The sequence below is a fragment of the Sciurus vulgaris genome (assembly GCF_902686455.1).
Source record: "Sciurus vulgaris genome assembly, chromosome: 2".
In the NCBI taxonomy this organism is placed as follows: domain Eukaryota; kingdom Metazoa; phylum Chordata; class Mammalia; order Rodentia; family Sciuridae; genus Sciurus; species Sciurus vulgaris.
This window is the reverse complement of record NC_136462.1, coordinates 38510861-38521598: the sequence shown is the minus strand read 5'-3', so window position 1 is coordinate 38521598 and position 10738 is coordinate 38510861. Positions and strand designations below refer to the sequence as shown.

Below are 10738 nucleotides of genomic sequence, written 5' to 3'. Positions count from 1 at the left end.
TCGAATGGCAACACATAATATGAATTAGGTTTTTAAGAGAAAAATATAGTTAACACCTGTTATGTAGCATCATCAGATGTTCTACATAAATGACCTTTTTTTGGGGGGTGGGTACTGGGTTTGAACTCGGGGATGCTATATCACTAAGCTATAATCCAGCCCTTTTTATTTTTATTTTTTTATTTTGAGACAGGGCATTGCTGAATTGCTGAGGCTATCCTTGAACTTGTGATCCTCTGACTCCAGCCTCCTAAATTGCTTTGGATTAGAGGCATGCACCAATCTGCCCTTCTAACATAAATGACTTTTTTCCCCCCCAGTATTGGGGGTTGAACCCAGGGATACTACCACTGAATTACTTTCCTACATCCTTAATCCTTTTGTTTTTTATTTTCAAACAGGGTGCCACTAAGTGCTCAGGCCACTTAAATCAAATTTGTGATCCTTCTGCCTCAGCCTCCTGAGTCACTGAGATCACAAACATGCACCAACACACCCAGATACATAAATGACCTTTTTTTAAAATTTTTTAGATGTCGATAGACCTTTATTTTATTCATTTATTTATATGTGGTGCTGAGAATGAACCCAGTGCCTCACACGTGGTGGGTAAGTGCTCTACCACTGAGCCACAACCCCAGCCCCATTATTGACTTTTGCAAGTAACTGCAGCATGTGATTCTGGCTCTGAATTTTTTTATTAAATTATTTTTTTCAGGACATCCTAAAAGCTTTTTATACTACTTTAAACAAGATACAGGGACTTAAAAAAAATAAACCTTAGAATCATCTATGTGAGTTTTCACTTTCTACTATTGTAGTGTAATCTAGTGATGTCCTTGGAGCAGCTATTAAGATATGTAGGGTTTTTCCCCCTATACTAAATGACCCTGAGATGCAATGGTTTTTTTCAGAATCTTCTGCTTGCATAACTTTTTTGGTTTCCTGTCTCATTATCAGTCTGTTTTTCTTTACTTTTATAACTTCGCTACTTTCATATACTGCTCCTTATCTTCAATACAGGGAAACTAAATAACTATGTATAATAAAAATAAATAAATTCTGAGGTTGGTGCTAAGGATTTCTGTGAGTTCATTTAGTATATGTCTAGTGCCAGACATGGTGACAGATATTTAAACATTTATATCCCATTTTTGCTTGTCTCCAGGATCAGTATGTTCTGAATATATATGTGGGCTAATTATGCAAAAATTGAAATTTTAAAAGAGGGGTATGAAAGACACCAAGCTACAGAATAGACTCAGATAATTGAAAAATGTTCTAAGAGGAATATTTTTCTTTCTTCTTAAGCATAGATCCCTTTAAACTCTATTTTGTTCCAGGCAGTACCGTAGGACATTGGGGTAAAAGCAAGGGTTTGGAGCCAGAATGTTTGGGTTTTGAATTATGGTTCCAAATCCTCCTACTTAAGTGAGTTGTCCTGCTTACTTAATCACCTTTGTTTCCTTGTATCTAAAAAGGTGGGTAATGATAGTATCATTAGTTTTTTGAGGAGATTTAGTGAATAAATAGGTAAAAGGGATTTAGAAGACTGTCTAGCACATGGTAAGCACTCAATAAATCATAGTTGTTTTTGCACTGTTTTATTATAGTCTTCTGTTACCATTAAATTCACTCAGTGTCAGATTGGTTTTTATTTATGGTATGACAGTAATACAGTTACTGTCATTTCTTTTTTTTTTTTTTTTTTCCTCTTTCCCCTGAGGGGCAGGGGATTGAACCGAGGCCCTTGCGCATGCTAGGTGAGCACTGTACAAAGGAGCTATTTCCTCAGCCCCGGTTACTGTCATTTCTGAGACTAAAAACTTTTACATAGTTAGATAGACCCAGCTAACTTAAAAAACACATCTAAGTAATATGTTAATTGATTATCTTAGACAACTTTCAATGGGAATTAATAGATGTACAGCAAACCTCTGAGTTTTAGACCCCAGTTATATAGTGTTGCTACATGACAGATTCTGGATCTAATAATGGGTTTCCTGCCATGCTGTGTGTACATATGCTAGAGTTAATATTCTTTTTTAAGCAATATCATGCTAAGAATAGAAATTTACTATTTTAAGAAACTTTCTAATATTTAATTACATAAGTCTCTCTTTATTTTTGGCAGATCTGTGTAGAATTGTCATCACGTAGTTGCCAGACATGAGTATACATTCAGTATCATGGACGAATTCAGGTAAATGTATAAATTTAGGGCTATATTATTGGGGGAGAGGCAGATATTAAAAATACCTTTGATAATATATAGTTTTTATAAATGACGTTCTAACAACTGTTAATAGACCATCCCTCTCTTCTCCCTGTGCAAATTGAAAGAGAAACTAAATACAGGTGGATCTGTGCAAACCTGTTTCATGAGAGTAGCAAATCAAAATGTGTGCCTTACAAATGAGAGCTTAGTCCTGTCATTTTTATTTATAAGGAGTAACTCATTATGGGGGCTGGGGTTGTGGCTCAGTGGTAGAGCACTTGCCTAGCATGTGTGAGGCACTAGGTTTGAGGTTTGATCCTCAGCACTGCATATAAATAATGAATAAAATAAAGGTCCATCGACAACCAAAAAAAAAAAAAAAAAAGAGTAGCCTACTATGATTTCTTATGAATTTACTATTGTTTTTCCCTTTTCTCTGCCACTATGCAATGGCACACTTATTGGCTTTAAGTATTGGTCTATTCACCTCATCTCTAATTGCTCACCTCAACTCTAATGCTGAGCATGGAAATTCCATAAGGAGGTTATTTTTTGTTTTCCCTAGTTGGTAGATACAGTTGAGCAATGCTGTAAAATTAGACATGGTAAGAAATTCTAATATCATTTGTTAAGTAAAGTTATAAATTGTTATATCAAGATGGGAAGGAGAAAAGTGAATCACTAGAGAATAAGAGATTTATTATGAGCATAATTTTCTTGCAATTGTGACAGCATGTGAGGAATTCTGTGGAGTTCATGACCAACAGTGCAGGGCTGAAGTTGCTGAAGATTCACAAGTCTGATAGAAAGAAAAACTGGATCTGGGAGACTTAGGACAAACTAGAACCTTTGATTGTTCCTCATGCCTCTATTTGAAGCCTTCGGGTTGAGTTACTTATTTTGTATGAGCTACATGCTTATCCCTAGGATATAAATATCAGAACTTTTAGTTGTCAAGGGAATTTTTTTAAAGTCCTTTACATTTGAGTAGTACTTTAATAAAACACACATACACACATACAACCTTCCATTATAGAATCAAAAAACAGTATAAATGCTCTCATTCACTTTTTTTTTTTAATTTGTAATGGATACAATATCCTTATTTTGTTTACTTAGTTTTTTTATGTGGTGCTAGGGATCAAACCCAGTGCCTCATGTGTAGTAGACAAACACTCTACCACTGAGCCACAACCCGAGCCCTCATTTACTCTTGTTTTAAATGGGGGGAACTACTTAGTCACCTGTCATAATCTGATATTTGTAGTTACTCTAAATATACTTGACTATAACTCTTCAACCTCCAAAAATTATGCCTTAAAATATTTATAAGATATGTGTGACTTAGGGCAAAATGAAGATCTCACTGTAGCAGCCAAATTAAGAAAACATATCATGGGCTTAAAGAAACAGCTGTATCATTTTATAGGAGGAAAGGAGGGTGCTTCTAGTTGTTTTCCAAAAACTCCTATGAGCTTTACAGAGCCCCTGAATAGATAATGAGATTGTCTGTTTATGTCCTAACACAGCCCTTTAAATCAATGTCATGAGACCAGAGTCTGATTTTCCTTTATGACTAAATGCAGCTATTTACAAAGCTGTCCCAGAAAAAGGCAAAGGAAGATAGCTTGTAGTCTCAGTGCCTACATATGGTGACGTGCTCTCAGAAGAACTCTTTATTTTTATTTTTAAAATAGACTATCTGCAGATTTCTCTCCCAACAGCTACTCTCCCCCAACCCATATTCTGTACTTGGCCATTAGAGGATTTTTGACTTCCCATGCCTCAACTTTAGCTACAGTATTAATAATCTAAGCGTCTCATTCCAGGGTTCTCCCTGGCCTGACCCATCTTCCTTTTATTTCCCATGACTGTTCCTTGCCTACAACGTATGTAGCAATGTCCCAACTTTAGACTCTTCCCTCCCTTCTGTCAGAGAGGAAGATTTTTATTTTCTCCTCTCTAATGATACTCTATTTCATTTCCTCAGGAATCACGTTGTATCTTTCTAGCATCTTCTTTTTTCCCCATGGGATTTAATTTTTTTTTTTCACATTAAACACACTTAGTTCTTCTTTATTTGTTAAAAATAAACTTAAATTCTTTTATCTCACTCTACTACCTCTATGATTCATCCTGTAATCATTTCTTTCCTTCCTTTTCTTTTTTACTTGAATAGGTCTTTAAACTGCTTTCCTTATTTCCTATATTCCTCTTAAATACCTACAAACTGATTTTCATTTTTTTTATAAAACTACTGTCCTATAGGTTTCCTATAGTCTAACCAAGTCCTGTGATTTTTGCCTTTGTTCTTAACTCTTTTAACATCTCTTCTGGATCTGGATTTGTTAACCATTGTTGTCTTTTTGAAGTCTTTCTTCCCTGGGGGTCAATAGTACTTGACATTTTCTTCTCTCTGTTAAATCATTTTTAACTGCTCCTTTGCTTTTTTTCTCATTTCCTTTCCTATTTACCTGATACCTTTTAGCTTTGGTCTCTAGCCATGAACTTTCACTATACTCCCTCCTATAGTGAGCACACATGCACTCAATCTTAGATATCTTCCAGATCTCCTTCGTCAAGCCTAACCACTCTACCTGCCCTCCTTTCTTCTTTTGTTTCTGAGTAGACTACTTAACCTCTATCTTCCATGTCAATGACCATACCTACTCAAACCCAAGTTACTGCTGCAGCCCCCAAACTGTAGTTCTACATAATGTAAAGGAATTGATCTTTCTTGAACATCTCATCCCACACTCCCCATCTAGCTAATCTCCAACTGTGGTTTCTTTCCCTCTTACTACATATGTGGTCTGCTTGCTATTTTCTGTATCACTGTCCTTATTTATGCATTTGCCTTATTTGAATTGTTCCTTTTCTGTCTTTAGGCCAGTTAAATCTTATCTCTTTCTAGTGAAAGTTAAATTCTGTCTCTTTCTTGCTCTTGATGGTATAGTCTATGTTCCTTTCTCCCTTTTCTGAACTTTCCTTGTACTTCATCAGGCTCTGAATCAAGTAAATAGCCTCTCCGAGACTTCTATATCATCCTGATGATTACAGGAACTCGGCTACCATGACTTATTTATCCTCATCTCCACCCTTTTATTTTATTCTAATGTCTGCAGGAAATTTAAAAATAAGTAACTCCACTGCCCAGCTTTAAGTTGCTTTGTTTAAATTCACTGTTACCACATCTCCCCACAAGATTATTTTGAAGTAATTCCCAAATGTACCACTACTTCTGTAATATTTCATATAAATCTCTAAGAAATAAGAATTCTGTTTTTGTCACACTTGTAATGCAGCCTGTTATCCCAGCTACTTGGGAGGCTGAGACAGGAGGATCCCAAGTTCAAGGCCACCTGGGCACCTTAGTGAAACACTGTCTCAAATACAAATTTTAAAAAAAGGCTGGTCATATAGCTTAGTGGTAGTGCTTGCCTAGCATGCACAAGGCCCTGGGTTCAATCCCCAATGCCATGAAAGAAGAAAAAAATTCTGTTTTTAAAATACCTAATACATTTACTGAACAAGGTAAGATTTTCTGATGGCCAACCTAGTGGGTAAGGTGGAGACAGATTTAGAGTTCAAACAGAAAAATATACAAATGGTTACAGATATCTTTATTTTTCAAAATCCCTTGGCAAAAAACCTTTAAATGGACTATTCGTTTACCTCAAGGAACAAGAGAAGAACTCCTATGAAACTGCTTTCTATTCCTCAGTGGGCCAGAGGAGAAGACATGGAGTCAGAATTAATGGAGAAAAATAGGGATCAAGGGACCCCCCCCCCAAAAAAAAAAAAAGATCGCATCTTACCCCAAAGGTGATTCCACCCATTTCATCCCTCCTCCCAAATCTCTACCCCTAGGTCCTGCCCAAATGGAACCCTTGAGGGTCCCCATGAATGACCTGGCAGGGGCAAGTTTTATTCTCCCTATATGGCCAGTTTTGGTAAAAGGTATCCTAATCCCATCATATTCCTGGAAGCCCAGGGAACTGTGTTCCCAGATTCCCAAGTTAGAATTCTAGACATACTTTCCCACAGAAACACTACTATAGATGGTTACATCCTATAAGCACTTGTACAATATAAATTTAAGACTTGCAGATTTTCCTGGGAACCTAACTGCCATATACATAAATAACATCACTTCTGTGGGAAACTACTTTTGAATTCCAGACAGCTGGCTTAATGAAGTTTGGATTCCAGACCACCTATGCAGTAAAGATTATAGGTGTAATCAGTCTCACTGATTTAATAATCTTGCCAGATGATATAATGTATTTTTTTTTTCTTTTTCTTCCAAGTTAGATTTGAAGTTTTATAAGGTCACACTTTGTCCTTGCCTTCTTTCTTATTTGCCAATGCACCTAACACATTGCAGAGCATATATAAACTTGATAAAGGAAAAACTGGTTGAAAACTCAAATACTTGTCTCGTATCACCTCTTTTCCTTTTTTGACTCTATTGCTTTTTTCTTCTTCATTTCCATTGAGAGGTTGACATCCTGCTAGTAATGTCTGGTGGATTACAGCAGTAGATGTATTTGAGAGCAATAAAAGGCCTTGGAAAAGATAGATTTTTATTTTATTTTAAATTCATGAGACTTGTATTTATTCTCTGAGATGTAGCCTCCATGTATTTCTACTCTCGAGTATAGGGTAGAATTTAAAATTAAGTGTGAGGGCTGGATGTGTGTCTCAGTAGTAGAACATTTGCAGGACTTCCTGGGTTTGATCCTTAGCATGATAGATAGATAGATAGATAGATAGATAGATATAGATAGATAGATAGATGATAGATAGATGAATGTAGATTGTTGTAGATTGATCAAAACGAACAAAATTGTGTGATCTTTAAGGAGCAGTCTTTCTAGAGCCACAACTAAGCTCCTTCCTTGAACTCACTGTAGGAAATGGAAAGGCAGTTGCCTGCTTCTGGGGCTTTGTGCCATTGCCAGTGTTCGCTTCTGTGACCCTCTCTAATGACTGTTCAGACTCAAGAAACACACACTGCCTTGCTCACCAATCTCCACATAACTAGCAATCTCAACATCAGTTGTGGAAATACTAATAGATTTAATATAGACCAATGTTTGTTTTCCTTAAGAAGATAAAAAGGTTTTTAAGCTAAAAGTTTAAAAAGAAGTATGTCTCTTGTTTATGATTGTATTAAATAGTCTAGAAAGAGCCAGCTCAAAAACGAGACTCTGCCTAATGATTTTTCTGAAGCTCATTGCTGTCACATCGGGATATTTATGAAGCCTAAGAAACATGAAACTCCTTAAAAAAATGAAATTCTAGGCAATTAGGTGTTTATGTATGAGGCACAACATACTAGTGACTTTAACACAATCGTTTCTTTTCCTAGAGTAGATTAAAATAGTTGTTTCAGTTTGGGAATTTTCTCCTTTCCTACTGTTTCCTGTTGCATATTAATATTAAATATCCTAGAAGAGAACAGCTCTCAGAACAGAATATGTACTTAGGGACTAAGATAAGAGCATTAGCATGTATTCAGTTTATGTAAACAAAAGGCTCTAGGGATATGTAGAATTAACATAAGACATTGTTAATAGGTATTGAAGAAATTAATCAAATGTACAGAAAAATATCCATGATAATTTGTAGAGAAGAGCTTTACTGAACAGAATCAGTTATGAAGCACTTTCCTCCCTGTCCCTCAAGTAATTATGCACTTTGTCTTGTTCTAGGAATACACCATGCTGTGTCTGTTATGTGGCAAAGCTGAAGATACTATCAGTATTCTCCCTGATGACCCCCGACAAATGACTCTTTTATTTTAAGACTCATCCAGTTCTGTTGTAACTGTGTTGTGTTGGTTCACAGAAAGCCTGATAGTTTGTCTAATAATGAAAAAATCTTTGCATATTTTCTTTGCTGAGACTTAAATGTTCTTTGAAAATAAATGTAATTTGGGGGATTGTTGTCCCTAGAGTTGAGTTCTTCTGTTGAAGTTTCCAGTTCACATCAGAATAGCCAAAGTGAAATTCTTTGTTAGCAGTTATTTGACCAGAAAAATAATTAGAGTGAGTGCACACCTAGTGCCCAGATCTTGGTTTCTCCTAAAAGGAACCAGAACTTCTTGGAAAAAATGACTGGTGAACTAGAGCAGGAAATATGCATCTGGATATAAGCCTGGAGCATCTTGTGTCACAAAAAAATTAAGTGCTAATTTTAAAATGTCAAAATGAGGGGCTGGGGAGATAGCTCAGTTGGTAGAGTGCTTGCCTTGTAAGCATAAGGCCCTGGGTTCGATCCCCAGCGCGCGCGTGCGCGCGCACACACACACACACACACACACACACAAATGTCAAAATGATTGGGGCTATGTCAGTCAGGGAGCCAACTGGAGAAACTTTCAGTGACCACCAAAGCTGGAATAATTTGAGCAGCAAAATAAAGGAGTATTATAATCCAGACTACATAATAAATAACTATGAGTCTATACTCATAAATAAATGGTTGAATGAGAGAATGAATAAAGAAATGGGAGAGAACAGACACATCTCCTATAGAGAATTCCAAATAATTTCTGTAGATACTCCCTACCCCTGAAGTATGGGCTGTGTATCATGACTTCCTTCCAAGGAATATGAAAGTGGGGGAATAGCTTTACAATGGAGAAACCCAATAAACATTAGCTCAGCCAGGTTATTAAGATTAACATCATCAATGATAAGCTGTGTTGATAACATGTACTCCTTTTTTTTTTTTAAGAATGCAGATAAACCATGACTCTCCTCCACTCCTTGTTGTTGTGTGATCTGATGCAATCCATGGAAAATTCTTTGGCAATAATCATTATATTAGCTCTATAATGTGGCAGTTTTACATCTACAGATGCACCCAAGCAGAAATGCATGCATATGCACAAGAAATATATACAAGAACATTCATATTCATTATGCTTATTATTCATAATGGCAAAAAACTCTTCAACTAGCCCAAATGTCCATCAATAATAAAGTGAAATTCTAAATTGTGGAATATTTGCACAACTGAATATATACATAGCAATATAAATTAATGAACTATAGCTACACGCAGTAACAGGTGAATCCTATAAACATTATATTGAGTGATAACAACCATACATTTGAAAAAAGATATACCATATGATACTATTTATGAAGTTTAAAAGCAGGCATAATTAATTTGACATGAAAAGTCAGGATAGTAATTACTTTTAGGTACAAGGCAGTGAATGGGAAGAGGTACAATAGGGCTTCAGAGATGATAACATTTTACTTAACATGGGAAGTGTTCACTTGATACTTCATAGAACTCTTCAGTTATGATTTGTGCACTTTTCTGTATGTTATACTTCAATAACAAAGTTTTAAAAACAAACTGAAAACACTCAAGATATTAAAATAATTAACATGACAATTACTATTTCTTTTTAAAAAATTTTTAGTTGTAGATGGACACAATATCTTTATTTTAGATATATGTATATTTTTAATGTGGTGCTGAGGATCAAAGCCAGTACTTCACACATGCTAGGCTAGTGTTCTACTACTGAGCCACAATCTCAGCCCAACAGTTACCATTTCTTGATCACCTACTGTGTGGCAGGCACTGTGCATTTGTTTTCTCTTTTTATCTCCACAACAACCTTTCAAAGTAGGAATTCATCTCCCTACATTCAAATTTTTAAAAACCTGAAACTCAGATAGTTTTAAGCAGTTTACTTATGTCATAAGGCTGGTAAATGGTAACGTATACTAAACATTGGAATCCGAGTGTGATTTCAGAATTGAGGCCAATTTCAGAATTATAGTCAAGCCCTTTTACTAAACATGTAGTCTTATAAGGTCTCCAGCCTTCTTTGGGGTCTCTAGCATTCTTTGTCAACAAGCCTCTTGCTTATATCCCAGGCCACTCCTGCCTTAACTTCAGAATCCGTAACTCCCACCCCTTCACTTACTAACTCCACACTGTGGTAATTATATGTGCTTGCAGTTCCCTGAACAAGTCAAACTTTCTCTTAGCTTCATGTCTTTGCATATGCTGCCCCCTCACCTTAAAATGCATCTTCCCTGCCTCTCGCCCTACCAACCTTTGGCTTAGTTGACTCTGATGGGTTCTTAAATATCTAAGATAATATAGGTGATGATCTCCTTTGAAAGTCTTTCTCTGATCTGGCCCACCCTTTTTGTCTACATGTGTAGCACCCTGCTTATACCTCTATCATACCACAGTATAACATTTATGTATCTCTCTATTTGAGATTAGAAATTCTCTGAGAGAAGGAGCCATTTACCACTTATATTTGATATTATTTCCTTTGCACCCAGTGTGGTGCTTGGCACACAGGAGTCTCTCTAGGTTAGTTTTAAATAAACAACTTTGCCACCTGAACTGAAAGCAAAATGTTTAAAGTACTAAAAAAAATGGAATTTCTATTGCAATGAAATTATAACCTGCATTTTGTTTTGTTGGCATAGGCTTTGCAAAGAATGCTTTTAAAAATACAATATCATAAAATAC

The 10738-nt window shown here is 36.0% G+C and overlaps 1 long non-coding RNA gene across 2 annotated transcripts; it reads left to right on the top strand.

The window, feature by feature from the left end:
• The first annotated feature begins 2142 nt into the window (after positions 1 to 2142).
• Positions 2143 to 8184, top strand: LOC306653996. Of its 2 annotated transcripts, none has more exons than XR_013761850.1 (2): positions 2143 to 2203; positions 7936 to 8184. It is a non-coding gene; the product is annotated as an uncharacterized lncRNA (long non-coding RNA). The 2 variants fall into 2 exon arrangements; XR_013761851.1 differs by lacking the exon at positions 2143 to 2203 and adding an exon at positions 5768 to 6043.
• Positions 8185 to 10738: the final 2554 nt, after the last annotated feature.